Source organism: Lutra lutra, chromosome 9, assembly GCF_902655055.1.
Source record: "Lutra lutra chromosome 9, mLutLut1.2, whole genome shotgun sequence".
Lineage (NCBI taxonomy): Eukaryota > Metazoa > Chordata > Mammalia > Carnivora > Mustelidae > Lutra > Lutra lutra.
Genome location: NC_062286.1, coordinates 90956859 through 90975413, shown reverse-complemented (window position 1 = coordinate 90975413; position 18555 = coordinate 90956859). Strand labels below are relative to the sequence as shown.

The window sequence follows — 18555 nt, the reverse complement described above, 5'->3', positions numbered from 1 at the left end:
TATTTTGTGTGAGAGAGTGTATGTCAAGGAAACATTTCCGTTCTCCCAACTGCTTTCATATTACTATATTCACACAGAACACTTCACTTCTAACACTGTAGCTGAGGCTGTGGGTTTTTCCCTCACCAGGCAACTCTGCAACACCAGCTGGGTGTCCTGTAGTTTCACTCAGCTTTGACACTGTCTGCCTTGAGATGGCATCTGATCCCACAGGTTAAGGGCTCAGTCCCGTGAGACTATTCCATCACATTCAGGTGCCAATCACACGTAGGAGGGGCCCAGGTTACCTACAACTTCTCTACAACTTGGCTGCAAATCAGAGGTTCCTTCAACTCCTCCTCTGGTTCAACTGAGTGGCTCACAGATCTCTGGGAAACATTTGTTTTCATTTACAATTTATGAAAGGTATGATGAAGGATACAGATGAACAGTCAGATGCAGAGACACAAAGGGCACATTCTGGGAGGGTCCCAAGCACAGGAATGTCTATTCCTGTGGATCAGGGTTTCATCTCCCTCCTGGTACCTGGATATGTTTACTCACCTGGAAGTTCCCTGAAACCCCTGCTATGAGGATTTTTATGGAGGCTTCCTTACATATATGTGCTCTGCTTTCAGCCCCCTCCCCTCTCTGGGGGAATGTAGGGGTTGGGGTGGGGTGCTGAAGATTCTAAGTTCTAATCATTGTGTGGTCTTCCTGGTGATGTGTCCTCACTGAGGAGCCATCTGGGAGCCCACCCAGAGTTGTGTTATTAGAACAAAATATTAAACTCAAAATGGATGAAAGACCTCAATGTGAGATAGGAATTCTTGCCAGTTTTCTTAAGGGGATTCTTTCCCTCTGCTATCCCTCAAGATTCTGTCATTGCCTCCCTTTCTGACTGCACTGTCCTACTGGGCAATCTTGCCTATTGGGCAGGTGGAATGGACCAGTAGGGTCAAAATGCACAGCTTCTAGAAGACAATGGAATACTCCCATCTGCTCTCAGGACTTTGGAGTCCTTGTGTTTTGGGTGCTGGCCAAAGGAAATGGGAGAGGAGAGCAGACAAGAAAGAATGCTAAGTCATTATAGAGAACTGGTGGGAAAAAATACAGGCATGATGAGTAGAATGAGTTTAAAAACATGATATCATTGGGTGATTTTTTTTTAATACTCAGTAAGAATGTTTTTAACAAAGCTAACCACTTAGTTTTAAAGTATTCATTTTTATCATCATTTGAGTTTTAAGATAGGATTACATTACATGATTGTCAACATTATTTGTCACATGACTTTTTTTTTTAATTTAGGATAGGAATTTTAATAAGATAGCATTTTAGTTCAGTAGACATTTAAGTTAAAATTTAAATGTACATATGTTCTTTCCCACATATAATCCAAAGGCTACAAGCTTAGAGTGGAAGAATAAGGAGAATCAAGATACTTGTTTTAAAGTTCTTTTTATGTTGTTTTGAAAATATTGTCTTCCTCATTTATTCCCATCATTTACCATGTTAACAAAATCTACAAACCTGTACTTGTTAAGTACTGATTGGGCTGGGTATAGAGGATGTCCACAGGGAAGCTGTCCATTCTCTTTCAAAGTGACCTTTATTTTTAAGCAAAATAGTCACTTTAATCTTATATTTAATGGTAACTTTATTGTAAGAGGTTTAAAGTTTCCTAATAAATGGTTTTACCTATTTGTACAAACTATTTATTTGTACCTCAGGAAGATTGTGGCTCCTAAAATAATTCAACATGTGTCATGATTGTTTTTGGTATAATTATATTTAAAATTATGTTTTAAAATTTTAATTTTTTTGATTTTTTTATTTTCAAGTTTTTCTTTATTCTTTATTTTTATTTTTTTTTTATTTTCAGCATAACAGTATTCATTGTTTTTGTACCACACCCAGTGCTCCATGCAGTCCGTGCCCTCTCTAATACCCACCACCTGGTTCCCCAACCTCCCACCCACCCACCTCTTCAAACCCTTCAGATTGTTTTTCAGAGTCCATAGTCTCTCATTGTTCACCTCCCCTTCCAATTTCCCCCAACTGCCTTCTCCTAACTCCCCTTGTCCTCCATGCTATTTGTTATGCTCCACAAGTAAGTGAAACCATATGATAACTGACTCTCCCTGCTTGACTTATTTCACTCAGCATAATCTCTTCCAGTCCTGTCCATGTTGCTACAAAAGTTGGGTATTCATCCTTTCTGATGGAAGCATAATACTCCATAGTGTATATGGACCACATCTTCCTTATCCATTCATCCGTTGAAGGGCATCTTGGTTCTTTCCACAGCTTGGCAACCGTGGCCATTGCTGCTATAAACATTGGAGTACAGATGGCCCTTCTTTTCACTACATCTGTATCTTTGGGGTAAATACCCAGTAGTGCAGTTGCAGGGTCATAGGGAAGACACAAAAAGATGGAAGACCATTCCATGCTCTTGGATCAGAAGAATAAACATTGTTAAAATGTCTATACCTCCTAGAGCAATCTATACTTTTAATGCCATTCCAATCAAAATTCCACTGGTATTCTTCAAAGAGCTGGAGCAAATAATCCAAAAATTTGTATGGAACCAGAAGAGACCTCGAATCGCTAAGGAAATGTTGAAAAACAAAAATAAAACTGGGGCCATCACGTTACCTGATTTCCAGCTTTACTACAAAGCTGTGATCACCAAGACAGCATGGTACTGGCATAAAAACAGACACATAGACCAGTGGAACAGAGTAGAGAGCCCAGATATGGACCCTCAACTCTATGGTCAGTTAATCTTCGACCAAACAGGAAAGCATATCCAGTGGAAAAAAGACAGTCTCTTCAATAAATGGTGCTGGGAAAACTGGGCAGCTATATGCAGAAGAATGAAACTTGACCATTCTCTTACACCGTACACAAAGATAAAATGGATAAAAGACATCAATGTGAGACAGGAATCTATCAGAATCCTAGAGGAGAACATAGGCAGTAATCTCTTCGATATCAGCCACAGCAACTTCTTTCAAGATATGTCTCCAAAGGCAAAGGAAACAAAAGCCAAAATAAACTTTTGGGACTTCATCAAAATCAAAAGCTTCTGCACAGCAAAGGAAACAGTCAAGAAAACAAAGAGGCAACCCACGGAATGGGAGAAGATATTTGCAAATGACAGTACAGACAAAAGATTGATATCCAGGATCTATAAAGATGTCCTCAAACTCAACACACACAAAACAGACAATCATATCAAAAAATGGGCAGAAGATATGAACAGACACTTCTCCAATGAAGACATACAAATGTCTATCAGCACATGAAAAAATGTTCATCATCACTAGCCATCAGGGAGATTCCAATTAAAACCACATTGAGATATCACCTTACACCAGTTAGAATGGCCAAAATTAGCAAGACAGGAAACAACATGTGTTGGAGGGGATGTGGAGAAAGGGGAACCCTCTTACATTGTTGGTGGGAATGCAAGTTGGTGCAGCCTCTTTGGAGAACAGTGTGGAGATTCCTCAAGAAATTAAAAATAGAACTTCCCTATGACACTGCAATTTTAATTTTTTAATTGAAAGTGTTTATTGAAGGCAGTTCATTTTCTCATGCAAAGATGTTGAAATAAACATTCTTGTTGAAGTCTTCTCTTAAAGATGTTGAGGTATGGTGACCCCAGACCCCAGACTTGCCCAGTGGTGAGGCAGACCATCCCAGGCCATGCAACTGCCCAGAGTAGCCCTTCCTTATATCCTGGATCTTTCATCCAGGAGGTGCTATTTACAGGTTTTTATGGAGGGGCCAATATTTGGGCAACTGGGCAACCTAGAGGCAGTAAGCTCCAGAAAGGAAGGAAACATGAGGGAATTTCTAGTTTCACTGCTCAGTTTTTTTTTTTTTTCCCTATGAAAAATGAAGGCTCACAGGACAGAAGTATCCCTTTGATTGGTGCTGGGGTGGGGAAGGAAATATTCTTCTCCCTATTATTTGAAAGCAGGAAAAATTAGTTAAAGTGAATAATCAGAAACAACTTTGGAGGGGAAAAGATCACAACAGGCATTAATCTATGTGGCGAATGTGGACTACTAATTCAGTTGTATTTGGGTGTTTACTTACATACACACAAATATGCATGCTTGGATCAGGGGAAAACAGCAGAAACTTGATGCATTTTGAAAGATGTAGAAGTACTAACCTTTAGAGGTACTAGGCTGTGTATTTGTTAGCTATCTGTATGTGGGTATTTTTTTCAGAACTTGTTTCTGATTTGATAAATAGTCTATATTCACTGTGGAAAACATAGTATACTTTAATATGTTGAAATTAAAGTTCTTTGTTGAGAACTTGTCTGCCTCATGCAAGTGCCTCCAGGTATATAAAAGTTAGTAAGAGAACTGGGCATACAGCAAGTAGTAGCTCAAGTCCAATACCATGTAATTTTTTGTATTGATTATGAAATTTAAAGAAGGAGAAAGGGACTTCTTTTTTTTTATTCTATTTCTTTTCAATGTTCCAGAATTCATTGTTTATGCACCACACCCAGTGCTTCATGCAATCCGTGCCCTCCATAATACCCATCACTTGGCTCACCCAACCCCCCACCTGCCTCCCTTCTAAAGCCCTCAGTTTGCTTCTCAGAGTCCACAGTCTCTCATGGTTTGTCTCCCCCTCCAATTTCCGTCAACTCACTTCTCCCCTCCATCTCCCAGTGTCCTCTGTGTTATTCCTTATGCTCTAGAAGTAAGAAACCATATGACAATTGACTCTGCTTGACTTATTTCACTCAGAATAATCTCTTCCAGTCCAGTCCATGTTGATACAAAAGTTGGGTATTCTTCCTTTCTGATGGAGGCATAATACTCCATAGTGTATACGGACCACATCTTTATCCATTCGTTCATTAAAGGGCATCTTGGTTCTTTCCACACTTCAGTGACTTTAGCCATTGCTGCTATGAACATTGGTGTACAGATGGCCCTTCTTTTCACTACATCTGTATCTTCTCGGTATATACCGAGCGCAATTGCAGGGTCATAGGGCAGATCCATTTTAATTGTTTTGAGGAATCTCCACACTGTTTTCCAATGTGGCTGCACCAAGAAAGGGGCTTCTTATTAATTCTTTGGAACTGGTCAAATCTGATACCTCAAAGATGAATTCTTTCAAACATAAAGTAGTTTATACTGATTCTATTCTTTAGATTCATCTACAAGGAAAAGGCTGTAAAACTAAAGTCCCATGGATTTGATTATAGTATTGGATGTTAAAGTACCTAAAATGGTGAAGAATGTCTGTACATTCTTCTAGATTTGTTTCAGTCCTAAAATAATATTAGTTATAATGTATGTGAAAATATCCTTACTATTAGAATTGCTTATCCTTCCTCAAATTTCTTAGTAGCTTAGTACTTAGTACTTCCACAGCTGTATGCCATAGCTGTAATAAGCAAACAGTAACAGGAGCCACCATCCCATCTTGGTCAGGTCACAAGGCAGAATCAGAAACATGTCTACCAAAAAATGTCATCTCTAATAATTTCTGGTACTTTAATTTTAAAGTTTTAGTTGCTATTCATACAACCAAATATATATCTGAGGTATATATTTGTGAGAGATTGAACTGTTTGGGGCGGGGGGTTACACTCACTCCCCTAATCATGTATTCTGTTTCCTTCCAGACATCCCCCATTTGAGACCAATGCCAGTGTATGTACATTACTACAACTCAAGACAATGAAAACATTTATAGTATAAAAATTCCATACATGGCAGCTCACATTGTTTTTATTAAATGGATTATAAATTTCTTTTTGGAAAAAAAAACTATCTAACTACAATCCAAAACACTCACAATCAAGTTGATATACTGCCCCAAATCATACAGGTATGTCATTCCTCTTTTTCTTATATTTTACATAGGTAAAAATACACTAACACATACCAAAGTAATTGACTCATAGGGGTTTTGGTTCCTAAAGGATGCTGGTTCTAGGGATTATGTTTATGGGTGGGCTCTCTCTCTATTGCTGAGGTGTCAGAGGGACTTCTGAGGTAGCACTTGCCAGGCTCTGTTGACATTGCCATGACAAGGTGATCTTGGGGGCCAGGGAGATGTTCTGAGAAGATGGTATTGTGTGCAGTCTCCTGGACCCTCTCATTTTCCTTCCTTTGCTCAAGAACCAGTGAGGTCAGAGCATAAGACCAGGGGCCTGTGTTGCCTTTGCCCATCCGCAGCACCAGGCAGGCCCTCAAGAATCATGTAGGTGGGCTGTGGGAAGGACCTATTCGACTGCCAAGTGCCTTTTGGCATCTCAGAATTTTGAGGTGCCATGATGGAATGCCTGGAAGAAAAGGCTGTCTCAAAGGCTTTCAGTGAAGACCTCTTTCTGTGTGGGGCCCATGGTATATCTTCTCTTTCTTGTGGTCCTTGGTCATAGAGAAATGGGCTTTCCCAGCAGGTTGAGTTGCTTAGAGACTTTGTGCTGTGTAGAGAAGGACAACTTGGGGAGGTTTAAGAGCAGCTGCTTCATGGCAGGGGCCTGCTTTTATGCACAAAGCATGGTCCCCTTAGAGTAGGTTCACTGATGCCCTGGAGTTCCCAAAAGTGTGACTAGGCCTGAGCTGGAAGAGTTCACACACCTGAGTGGCAGGTAGCATCTTGGTGGAGGAGCACCAAACTGAGGTCCAGAGCACGTGTCCTCATTGATTAAGAACTGACTACAGAGCTGGAGAAACTTATTGTCAGGCAAGTCTGAGGGGGATACAGTTACAGTAAAGAGCAGCAAAATACTTACTGAAGATTTTGAAAGGGAGCTTTGGGGTGCCTGGGTGGCTCAGTCGGTTAAATGTCTGCCAGAGATCAAGCCCTGTGTTGGGGGGGGGGGTTCCCTGCTCAGTGGGGAGTCTGCTTCTCCCTCCCCCTTTCCCTCTGCCACTCCCCCTGCTTGTGCTCACTTTCTCTCTCTCTGTCTCTCTCTCTCTGTGTCAAATAAATTTTATAAATCTTTTAAAACATAAAAATACAAGAAAGATTTAAAACAATTTCAATAGTTGTAACATGTAATAGGAACACTGTAAACACTAATGATCACTGCTGAGAACAAAATTGACTTTTTTAAAGATTTTATTTATTTGACAGAGAGAGATCACAAGTAGGCAGAGGCAAGCAGAGAGAGAGAAAGAGAGGAGGAAGCAGGCTCCCCGCCGAGTAGAGAGCCCAATGCAGGACTCGATCCCAGGACCCTGAGATCATGACCTGAACTGAAGGCAGTGGCTTAACCCACTGAGCCACCCAGGTGCCCCACAAAATTGATTTTCCAAAGGAATATCCCAGAACACTGAGGAGAATTTCAAAGAGATGGAAATCAGAAACGAATAAATAAGATCTAAGGTCAGGTCCAAAACTACCTTGCAATTATCCTGAGGACAAAAGGAGAAAATATCAGAAGTTATAACTGAACTAATGCAGAATTTACTTGAGCTGTAAAACAGTCATGCCTTCAGTTCATAAAGCCTTCAAGTCTCAGGGAGAATTAGCTGAACAGACACAAACCAAAATAGACATAAACCTATTTGACTTTTAGGGACTAAGAAAAATTATCAGAGTTCCAAACAGAAACCATCAGTTCCTTCTAGAAAATGAGACAGGGTATCATTGAATATTGACTCTAAGTTCTATCCCTCAGAGCTGAAAGAACTGTCTCTCTTTCTTAGAACCCTTGCTTCCTATCACATATGTAAGCAGATGTCAGATTGATTAACATTCTAAATTGATTTAAGTTCTGACTCTACAAACAAAATGATAAAGAATTTGGGGACAATCTAGGGGCATGTAAAAATTTGGGAAGTGGTAGACTACCTTAGGTAGAGATAAGACCTTCATAAAGATCAAAAGCTTCTGCACAGCAAAGGAAACAGTCAACCAAACAAAGAGGCAACCCACGGAATGGGAGAAGATATTTGCAAATGACAGTACAGACAAAAGGTTGATATACAGGATCTATAAAAAAAACTCCGCAAACTCAGCACACACAAAACAGACAATCATGTCAAAAAGTGGGCAGAAGATATGAACAGACACTTCTCCAATGAAGACATACAAATGGCTATCAGACATATGAAAAAAATGTTCATCATCACTAGCCATCGGGGAGATTCAAATTAAAAGCACATTGAGATACCACCTTACACCAGTTAGAATGGCCAAAATTAGCAAGACAGGAAACAACGTGTGTTGGAGAGGATGTGGAGAAAGGGGAACCCTCTTCCACTGTTGGTGGGAATGCGAGTTGGTGCAGCCACTTTGGAGAACAGTGTGGAGATTCCTCAAGAAATTAAAAATAGAGCTTCCCTATGACCCTGCCATTGCACTACTGGGTATTTAACACAAAGATACAGATGTAGTGAAAAGAAGGGCCATCTGTACCCCGATGTTTATAGCAGCAATGGCCACGGTCACCAAACTGTGGAAAGAACCAAGATGCCCTTCAACGGATGAATGGATAAGGAAGATGTGGTCCATATACACTATGGAGTACTATGGCGCCATCAGAAAGGATGAATACCCAACTTTTGTAGCAACATGGATGGGACTGGAAGAGATTATACTGAGTGAAATAAGTCAAGCAGAGAGAGTCAATTATCCTATGGTTTCACTTATTTGTGGAGCATAACAAATAACATGGAGGACAAGGGGAGATGGAGAGGAGAAGGGAGTTGAGGGAAATTGGAAGGGGAGGTGAACAATGAGAGACTATGGACTCTGAAAAACAACCTGAGGGTTTTGAAGAGGTGGGGGCTGGGAGGTTGGGGAACCAGGTGGTGGGCATTAGGGAGGGCACAGATTGCATGGAGTACTGGGTGTGTTGCAAAACCAACGAATACTGTTACATTGAAAAGAAATTTAAAAATTTTAAAAAAAAGAAGAAATGACATGCCACTTTATTTTAAATTTTGAAAAAGATTTGTATATCAAAGGATAGAGTAAAGCCGCATGTGGGCAACAGGCTGTGAAAAGCATCTGTAACATCAGCTGTTCAAGGAGTTCGTGTCTCTGAAGTGCCTACAAATTGAGAAGAAGACAAACAGTCCAATTGAAAAAACAGACCAAATGAGAGGAAGGAGAAGTTCATGGAAAAGGAAATAGAAATGACCCTGGATTTCACATTGAGCCAGGGAACACCATTAGTTCTGGACCATGTTGAGACACCTTTATTCACTCATCCTGTAGACAAAAACTAAAAATCGTCAGGTAGACAAAAATTTGCATGAAATCATATATAAGAAACTCAGTCCCACTCTTTGATAAATTTTACAGTGTATCTTGTGTGATTGTTAAGTCAATTCAAAACAACCTATTTAGAGACTCTGACTGTTCCCTACTTGGTTACAAATTTTCAGGGAACCATCACTGTATTTATTGAGATTAAGTTCCTCATTCTTGAAAAATACATTTGAATGATGAAAAATAGCAAGAATAGCAGAATAACCACAAATTCAAGGTTCTAGTTTTTTTCCACCCCTTAGTTGGAAAGGAAACTTTTCACACATGTGAGTCATCTACTTTTATTATCTGGCTTTCTTAGTTTCCATAAAGTCTGACCTGAATCCGTTTGGATGGTTGTCTCATCCTAACTCAAACTGTCTTAAAGATTTAAAAAAAAAATACTTCAATCTCATGAAGAAGCAGCTCATGGCAGGGCTTGCAGAGAATGTGTTTTATTCACACTGTCTCCATGATTCTTTCCATTTTTCCCTACTCTGCCATTTCCCTCTGGCTGGTTTGTCTTCCACTCCCTGCTGACTACGATGGCTGCCAGCAATGGGGGCACTGCCTTCTTCCTTGTTCACATTCAGAGACAACCCAGATATTTCTGTAAAGCCCTTCCCGTTTGTGTGAGTGGGAAAGCCTAGGTTACTGTCTCTCATAGAACAGTAACAAGGCACTGACTGTCGTACAGCTGGCTGTGTGAATGGCCCAGGAGGAACATGACTGGCTTCCATGACAGAACCCTTCCCTGGTAGTGTGGATGGGGCCAGCTTCCTGTGAGTCACCTGGGCTGCAGTGGAGGAGGCACACGGAGCACTGGGGTTCAGGGAGGGGAAGGGGGAAAGGTTGCTGGCAGTCAACTATCCAGGCCCAGTACTACCACACCCTACAGACAGTCCTACCTAGAAATGGTCACTGCCATTGTACAGACTCAATATGTCTCACATGAGTTCTTCTAGTAGTTTTTTAGTGCCACTGTAGCAAATGACAAATTTTCAGTGGCTTGAAACAACACAAATTGATTATCTTGCAGTTCTGGAAGTCAGAAGTTCAAAAATCAGTCTCAGTGTGGTAAAATCAGGGTGTTAACAGGCCTATGTTCCTTCCGGAGGCTCTAGAGGAGAATCCACTTTCTTGCCTTGTCCTGCTTCTAAAGCTGCCTGCATTCCCTGGCTTGTGGACCTTCATTGCACCACCTTTTATTCCTCTCTTTCCAACATCACATTGCCTTCTGATTCTGATCCTCCTGTCTCCTTATGGATCCTCATGATTACATTGGGACCACCCAGGTAATCCAGGATAGTCTCTACCCCCTCACACCTTAATTTAATCATGCTTGCTAAATCCCATTTGCCAGGTAAGGTAAAGTACTCAGAGCTTCTTGGGCTCAGAGTATGGGCATCTTCGGGGGAGTCACTATTCAGCTGATCAGTTGCCTCCTGTACTCCCTTTTATGCCTCACACCTCATCTCACATGTGTCTTCTGTGTTCCTCTCTTCATCTGCATTGCAAATGAGAAATGCAGCAATTTAAACCACTGAATATTAGATTTTGGAGATAGTTGCAGGGATAAAAGCACATATAATTTTATTTGTGTCCTAAAAGTTTTTGTTTGGAGTTTTAAATTTTATCTAATTGTCCCTAGGTAAAGTAAATATGACTCAATCAGTTGATCTGAAATCTCTTTTCAAAGAGTATACCGCTATTGTAAAGGCCCTTCAAAACAGTATTTTGAGTGCTGTTTCCAAATGAAGTTTACACTTTCACCCTTATCACTGTATTAAAGGTCATGTTTGAGGGTTTTTTGTGTGTGTGCTTTTTTCCAAAGTGAACTTAAACTTCTCTATCTAAAACTAATACCTCTAACAGTATTTTGCACCAGGGAGGAGAGGAATTAGTGTATCTTCTAGACTAAGTTTTCTTTGCACTTGAAGAATCTGTTAGGACTAATATTCATGGGAGAAGGAAAAGACAGTACCTCTTATACCCCGTATACTATGTTGACAACAACAGCATAAGCCTGACCAAAGCTGTACATCTTGGTGCATCATTTCAGCTGAAACGTGTTCAGTGAAGTATGATTTATTCCTTAGTAATTCATTTTTGTGTGAGATAAAAGTAGATCAACAGAAATTAGGGAAAGCAGAGTGGTTATTTTAAAATTTCAGCAGTGACTGTTTTTTTACCAGTTCTATAAGCACATTAATTGATATTAAAACCCATAAAAGCTCATTTGGGAATGAAAAAGAAAGTTTGAGGTGGTATTGATTTTTTGAATGATATTTTTATTTATGTGTATGATTACCCTTAGTTACACTTTGATTGAGTCCGAATGTGCCCTTCAACAATAATCCATGGGCTGTGGGTTTCCTGAAGTTGTATGTCATGGGGTGAACAGTTAGAAAAAGTGAATCCCACAAATTGACAACCGTATGGGGGTTTATATATTACACAAACACATTTGTTTGTTGACTACCACTCCAGTACTTTCTGTGTCCTAGAGCTCTACCCACGTGGTGCAGGCTGCCCCCATCTGTGCTGGAGAATCCTGACGGGGCATTCAGTGGCCTCAGGCATCCCCACAGAGCTGCAGTTGCATCCTCTCATTTCACACCTAGTTTGTGGGCGTCCCCCTTTAGCTTGACCCTGACAGTGGACAGGTCTCAGTATGAGCTGTCTGTGTGAAGAAACGAGATGCGTGGGGGGGGGGGGGGGTTGTTGATGCGAAGTTTTAAGTGTCAGGTTGTATCTTGCAATTTCCTGAACTCTGGCAGTGCAGGCCTGGGCCACTCTGGTATGTATGCTTTCACCGACCAGATCTTCCTCATGTGCCCAAGAAGTGAAACCATTTTTGCATTTGCCACCAGAATCAACTAATACTAAATAATAGTTGAGAATTCCAGCTTGATTATAGTGAGTGGAAAATGGACCTCTGTGGTTAATTCTTGCATATGATTTTACTGTTCGTCTTCATAAAAGGGACAAGAAATGAGGAAGCTTGGATTATCAGTTTGTTTTCACTCTCATCACTCACTGCAGTTATAATCGTTTGTCAAAATACCAAGATGTTTTTGGAAAGTAGTTTTTTTGTGGAGGGAGTAGGGAATAAGACTAAGGAAAACATTGTTCTATCAAGAGAAGTCATTTTCAATTTATGGTATGATGGGAAATCCATCTCGTATGTCCTATTTGGATAACAGAGCTCACTTTTATTTTTTTTAAACTTACTTTGATTTTTTAATTGAAGTATAGTTGACTCACAATGTTGCATTAGTTTCAGATATAAAGCATAGGATTTGACAAGTCTGTATGTTATGCTGTGCTCACCGTACTGTACCACCAACCATATTCCCTATGCTGTGCCTTTCATCCTGCAACTTATTAATTTTGTAACTGGAAGCCTGTTATCTCCCACTGTACTTCACGCATTTTGCCTGTCCACCCGCTGCCTCCTCTTTGGAAACGATCAATTTGTTCTCTGTATTTATGTGTCTCTTTCTGTTTTTCTGTGTGTTCAGAGCACTTTTTAAAATAACTTGGTGCCTTTAAACATATTCCTTGATTTACATTATTTTGGATACGTATTTGCCATGTTACCCAATTAGTTATGTAATGACTTCAGAATTTGGTGGCTTAAAACAACCCTTTTGTCATATTATGTATGTTTTGGGGGTCAGAAATTAGGGCAGGATCTCATGGGGCAATTTTTATGCCTAATACGGCATTAACTGAGGTCAGTGGGTGGTGGCCTTCAGCAGGCGGCTGCTTGGTCTAGAGGATTCAGGATGACTTTATGCACATGACTGTTACTTTGATGGGTACAGTTGGGAGATGAGGCTCAGCTGGCCCTGCACTTCCATGCAGTCTTTGTAACAAGGTTATTGGACTTCTTTCCTGTCCACTCAGAGCTCCAATAGCAAATGTTCCAAGAGAGGGGTTCCTTTTGGATCCGGGCATGAAACGGGCACAGGTTTCTTCCACTCTCTTCCACTGGTTAACACAGTCACAGAGCCCATGTGAATCAAAGGGAAGGGGGAGTCATAGGATTTGTGATCATTTTTTAACGTGCTACATATGTTCATATGTGCATTTTTCCCCATTTCTCTGACCTGTGGAAAAATGGAAGTTATTGGTCAAAGAGTCACAGGTTATCAAGCTGTATGAGAGACATTAGACTTAATCCAACCTCCATACTTTATAGATTAAAGAATATATATGTAGGTGCACATGTACATCTCCATATCAGTTATTATATATACACTTGTATATCACTAAAAATGAGTAAAATTTTATTTTTCTATGGAAAATAGTTGATGCATAAATAGGATAAAATAATTTCTACAGGACAGCTCATCTTACAGTATGACACTACCTTTGATAAGCCACACAAACTTAATAGCTAAGGCATGAAGAGGAAAATATTAGAATCTTCCATTAATTTTCCTTAGAGATTGGTAATTGGATATCTGCTTTCAAACCATCCTTGGTAGTTCCTGAAATTACTGCTTTGTATTACTCTTATCATTTGTTGTACAAATATGCACAGTGGGTAGAATTTTAGTGGTATTTGAGTTATACATTTTTGACATTTGAAAAATAGTGGAATTTACAAAACTGAAGCAAAATTATACATGTATTATATTTGGAAGAAACTAATTCTTTGGGAAGATAAGGGCAAAAATCTACAGTAAACATGTGAGCATGAATTATTTTATTTCTTTGTGCTCTAAAGGCCTTCTAAATATTTAAAGTTTTATAAATATTTCAGTTAAGTTCAATTGAGATTCTGAATATAAAACTCAGATTAAGATTCTTCTCATGAAATACCCTCTAAAGATTTTGACACTCCTCCATCAGATGTCACTTAGTCCATGAACCACATGATGCTTTCCAATATTGTGGCTGCAAAAATCCGCTGAGCTTTCAGATCTCTGTGACCACAGAGTGAGTGCTGAATTTAGAAACCAAAGGTGATCATAGTATAAATTCTTTGACACAATCTGTTCTATGATTCTGTAGGTATAAGTTAAAGGGTTTTGGTTCAGAAAATTTCACAGCCTCCATCCGTGCAATAATATAGTGCTGTCCTGTTAAAATAACTGAGTTGGAGAAGGTGAATTGGGGAATTGGTAAGTACAGGTCCTGGAGCCCCTTGTGCTTTGAGCAGTGCTGGTGTCTAGCTTGCCTTCAAGTTGATGGGAACCAGAGTTTTTTAAAATAAATCAAGTCTTCCATTTCACCAGGTGGTTCTTGAGTTCACCAGGTTCTTGAGTGCCAAAGAGGCCCACTCAGAAGTGGTATGCCTTTCTTCCAGACTGTTGGTGGTGGCACATACCAAGAGAGGGTATGGGAGCTGGATGGCAGTGGTCCCTCAGTACAGGACAAAAACCATTCCACCACCTTCTGCGACCAAAGACTCAGCAACCCCAGCCTTTGTAGCATTGAAGAAGAGCATGGCACTGTGTATGAAATGGTGCAGTGGATTCTCTTATCAACACCCGATTATGTCAACTTTGTGAACAAAGTCTATCATCAGGTTAGTGTGTGTGTGTGTGTGTGTGTGTGCGCGTCTGTGTGTCTGTGTGTATTGTGAGTTCATGAAACCGAAGAGAGTTTTGTTGTTTTTGTTTTTATGTTCAGTTAGCCACTGTATAGTATGCTGATAAGGACTGAGGCAGAGTTGCCACATGTATGAAATGCGCCAGAAGTGATAGAACATAAAGGGGCAGGCTCTGGTCCCTCAGGTGGAGGATGGCAGCTCCCTGTGTGCAGCCAAGTCCATGAGTGGCCCAACCATCTGCCTTGGAGCCTGAGCACCCTCAGCCTGGATTAGGCATCTGATGTGTCCTTAAGGACAGGGTAGACAGACAAACCCGTGGCTTCAGCAATCATGTGAGAATGGGCATCTGAAAGAAGAGAGGGACAACAGGGAAGAACATTTGGAGGAGAAGATGCCCCCTTGGGAGCACCACCTGGAACTGTCCCCTGGAGCTGGGATGATATGCTGGGATGATCCTTCCCTTGCCTCTATTTGCTCCTGGGTTATCCTGTATTGGGTTCCCTCAGAGAAAAAGAATGGAATGAAATCCAGGCTCTCCAACCAGGCTCAGGCCACATTCACAGCTTCCTACTCTCCAGCTCTGACTTGTGACCCCTACCTAGGACATGAATCTTGCATGTGTGAACAGTGTTTGGGTAAACATCCTTCCTCTGTTCTCTAGGAGCTGTTCAAGAAGGTGCTGTCCCATCAATACCTTGGCTCCTTTTGGTCCAAGAGGAATAAGTATGGGCATGAGCACTGGCACCCACAGCCTGGGCCACCATCACCCAGTTCAGAGCTGTGGCCAGCTGCATCATTATCATGTGTCTTGGCAACCCAAGCATGACATCCTGGGACAGGGCCATGGTGGTGGAGTACTGGATCAAGGTGGCCAAGATATGCTGTGGGAGGCCCAGCTGAGTTGCTTTCATGATCCTAAGAAACTTTGCTTTTCTATCTTTAAAACACCTGTCATTAGAGAGAGTTGTGCAGCAGGGTGCCAACCTGGAACGAATTCATCTGCCCCATGTCTACCTTTCTCTTGACCCCAGGGCCTGATCTTGACACCAGTCCCATTGTCTGTGTCTGAGTGTCCCTCCTGTGTCCTGGCCTATGCACAGCCTAAGGAAGGGTGGGTGTAAGGTGCTAGTACTGACCAGAGGCTCTTTCTGGGAGACATTGGTTGTCTACTTCTCAGGGGAATGAAATCAGCCAGCACAAAAGAATAAGGTGAGCATATGTGGAACTTCCTATAGGGAAGGGGAGGCAGTAGGTATCAGAGATGTCCCTAGGAAGAACATTCCTTGGTTCCAACCCCTCTCCTCCTTCTGACATTTCCTGGGATAAGTTGCTAAGAAAAGAGTGGAAGACCCATCTAGTGAGTCAGTAGGGATCCAGGAAAGGCATCAAGGAGGACTTCCCGGAGGAGGGACTAATTCTACTTGCCTCTGAACACAGGTTGGGAGTGGATGAATTTGCAGGCAGGAGGGTGGGCATGTGTGCCAAGACCCAGGACTGGTCCCCTGTCCCGCTGCTCAGCCCTCACCTGGCCCTGCAACTTTGCCACTCAGGCTCTGTCTGCATGCGTGCTTCTCTCTCAGCCCAGCAATACCAAGTCCTCATGGACATCATACTGCTCTAGGTGGCAGAAGAGAATTATGGCCTAGAGCCCCAGCATCCATTCACAGAATTTTTTCAATGTGGAAAATACAAGATGATTTATTTTCTTCCCTCAAGCAATGAAATGAGATAGCCTGTAGATGATGCAATTCTCAGGGCACAGTGCCATTTTTATTTCAGCTCTAAAGAGGTTTTCAAACATGCTTTCACCAGTTCCTGTCTTCTTGCCTTTCTAGTCAATTTGCAACACTCTTGATAGGGTGGCAAACACTTTTTTTTTTCCCCAAGCTGAGTCACCTCAAGCAGGTAACATCTGTACTTGCCACGGAGTTACTACACAGGAGTGTGCACCCTCCATCATCTATAAGGGCCTCACTACACGTTTTCTAGGCAGGTGGCATGGACACTGGTGGCTGATGCTTTTATCATTCATGACATCAATCTCTTTTGTTCACTTGTGGGATAACTATAGTCAGGGTCTCCATCTCACTCATGGAGGTACTATAGCTCTCCAGCTCACCAGCAAACATGGCCCTCCCCTCTCTCCCATAGAAGAACTTGCAGAACTAAGTGACCATGAACTGGGAAAACACATGAAGTATATAAAGTTCCTACGTGAATTCAGCTCAGCATGGCAATTTCAGACTGGTCCCACTTTGGGTTTGATCCCAGTGTCCTTGAGTCATTCTAGCCTTCTTGGCAATTGACTCCAGACAGTGGCTTACCATGATAGAGGAATTAGAAGTTCTTTGGAGACAGGTGTCACCACACCACTTTCATCACCTTTTGTCGTGGAAGACTATGTCCCTCATTTGATTAAGGTACCCTTCAAACATTAGTGGAGCAGAGTACAGAAAAAGGCTCACTTTGAAGAAGAGCTGAGCTTGGGGACATGTCCAGTCATATATCTCACTGCTCCCATCATCCACACAGGTGTACCCCAAATGGGCAGGGTACCATTTCCAGTACACATCTCCTGCTGGCCCACCATACCTATTCCTATCACCATGCCATTGCATTAGTTAGAATCCCAGTATAGGCCAGTGAACCTCTTTCATCTCTGAAGTTGGAGCTCAGCAATAATCATCTTCATCAGCTTCACAAAACAGGATTTAAATGATTTAATGGATAGAACCTGCAAGGCACAGGATGGAAAAGAAAAATAAATTCACACACTGGACATTCAGAATACTTAAAATCTTTGTGACTTTAAAGACATTATCTATCAAGGGAAAGCACAGTCCTCAAGATGGGAGAATGTATTTGCAAACAATGTATCTGGCAGGGGCTCAATATCTGCAATATCTAGAGATCCCAGAAACTCAACAACAAAAGACAAACTAAATGTGACGTGTGAATGTACACATAGGGAAGAGACGTAACCTCAAAGCTATGCACATGGAAAGAAATTTGAAAAGATACTTCCCATCACTAATTTTTCAAGAAATACAGATTATAAGAAGGAATGAGGTACCACTTTGTATCCCTGAGGAAGACTTACCCCAGAAAAAGAAAAAAAAAAAAAAAGACTGAGAAGAAAAGAAAATATCAAGTATTGGCAAAGAAGAGAGACAATGGAATGTTGTTCATGGTAGGAATGTTTAATGGCATCATTGTGAAACCAGTACAGCAGTTCTTCAAAAAAATCAATATTAGAATTACCATGTATTCTGGTATTCCACTTCTGGGATAGATATCCAAATGGACAGCCTGGTCTTGAAGACATATCTGAACACACCTTTTCATGGCAGTATTATTCATAAAAGCTAACCCATGAACGCAATCCAAGTATCTGTCCAGGGAAGAACAGATGTTGCATATACACACGTTGGGATAGTATTCATTCTGTAAAGAAGAAAAAAACATTGACATGTACCACAACATGGACAAACATTGAGGATATATGCTAAGTGAAATGAGTATTCATAAAAATACAAACTTTGACTCCACTCTTAGGACCTACCTAAAGTAGATTCCTAAGGACAGAAAGTAGAATGGTGTTTGCCATGAGCTGGCATGGGAAGATTCTCATTCATGCTAGAGAGTTTTAGTTTTACAAGATATAGTGAAATGGGAAGATGGGTTACAGGGGGCTTGTACAAAGATAATAATGCATTTAAAACATTTAGAACTTCATGGACTGCATGACCTAA

At 41.1% G+C, this 18555-nt stretch overlaps 1 protein-coding gene and 1 long non-coding RNA gene across 2 annotated transcripts in view; one reads left to right on the top strand and one right to left on the bottom strand.

Moving 5' to 3' along the window:
• Nucleotides 1-18555, bottom strand: part of LOC125109843 (ral guanine nucleotide dissociation stimulator-like) — a 256189-nt gene that overhangs the window by 26457 nt on the left and 211177 nt on the right. The window lies entirely within an intron of this gene.
• LOC125108442 (uncharacterized) lies at nucleotides 46-5744 on the top strand. The gene is made up of 2 exons (XR_007129912.1): nucleotides 46-794; nucleotides 5654-5744. It is a non-coding gene; the product is annotated as an uncharacterized LOC125108442 (long non-coding RNA).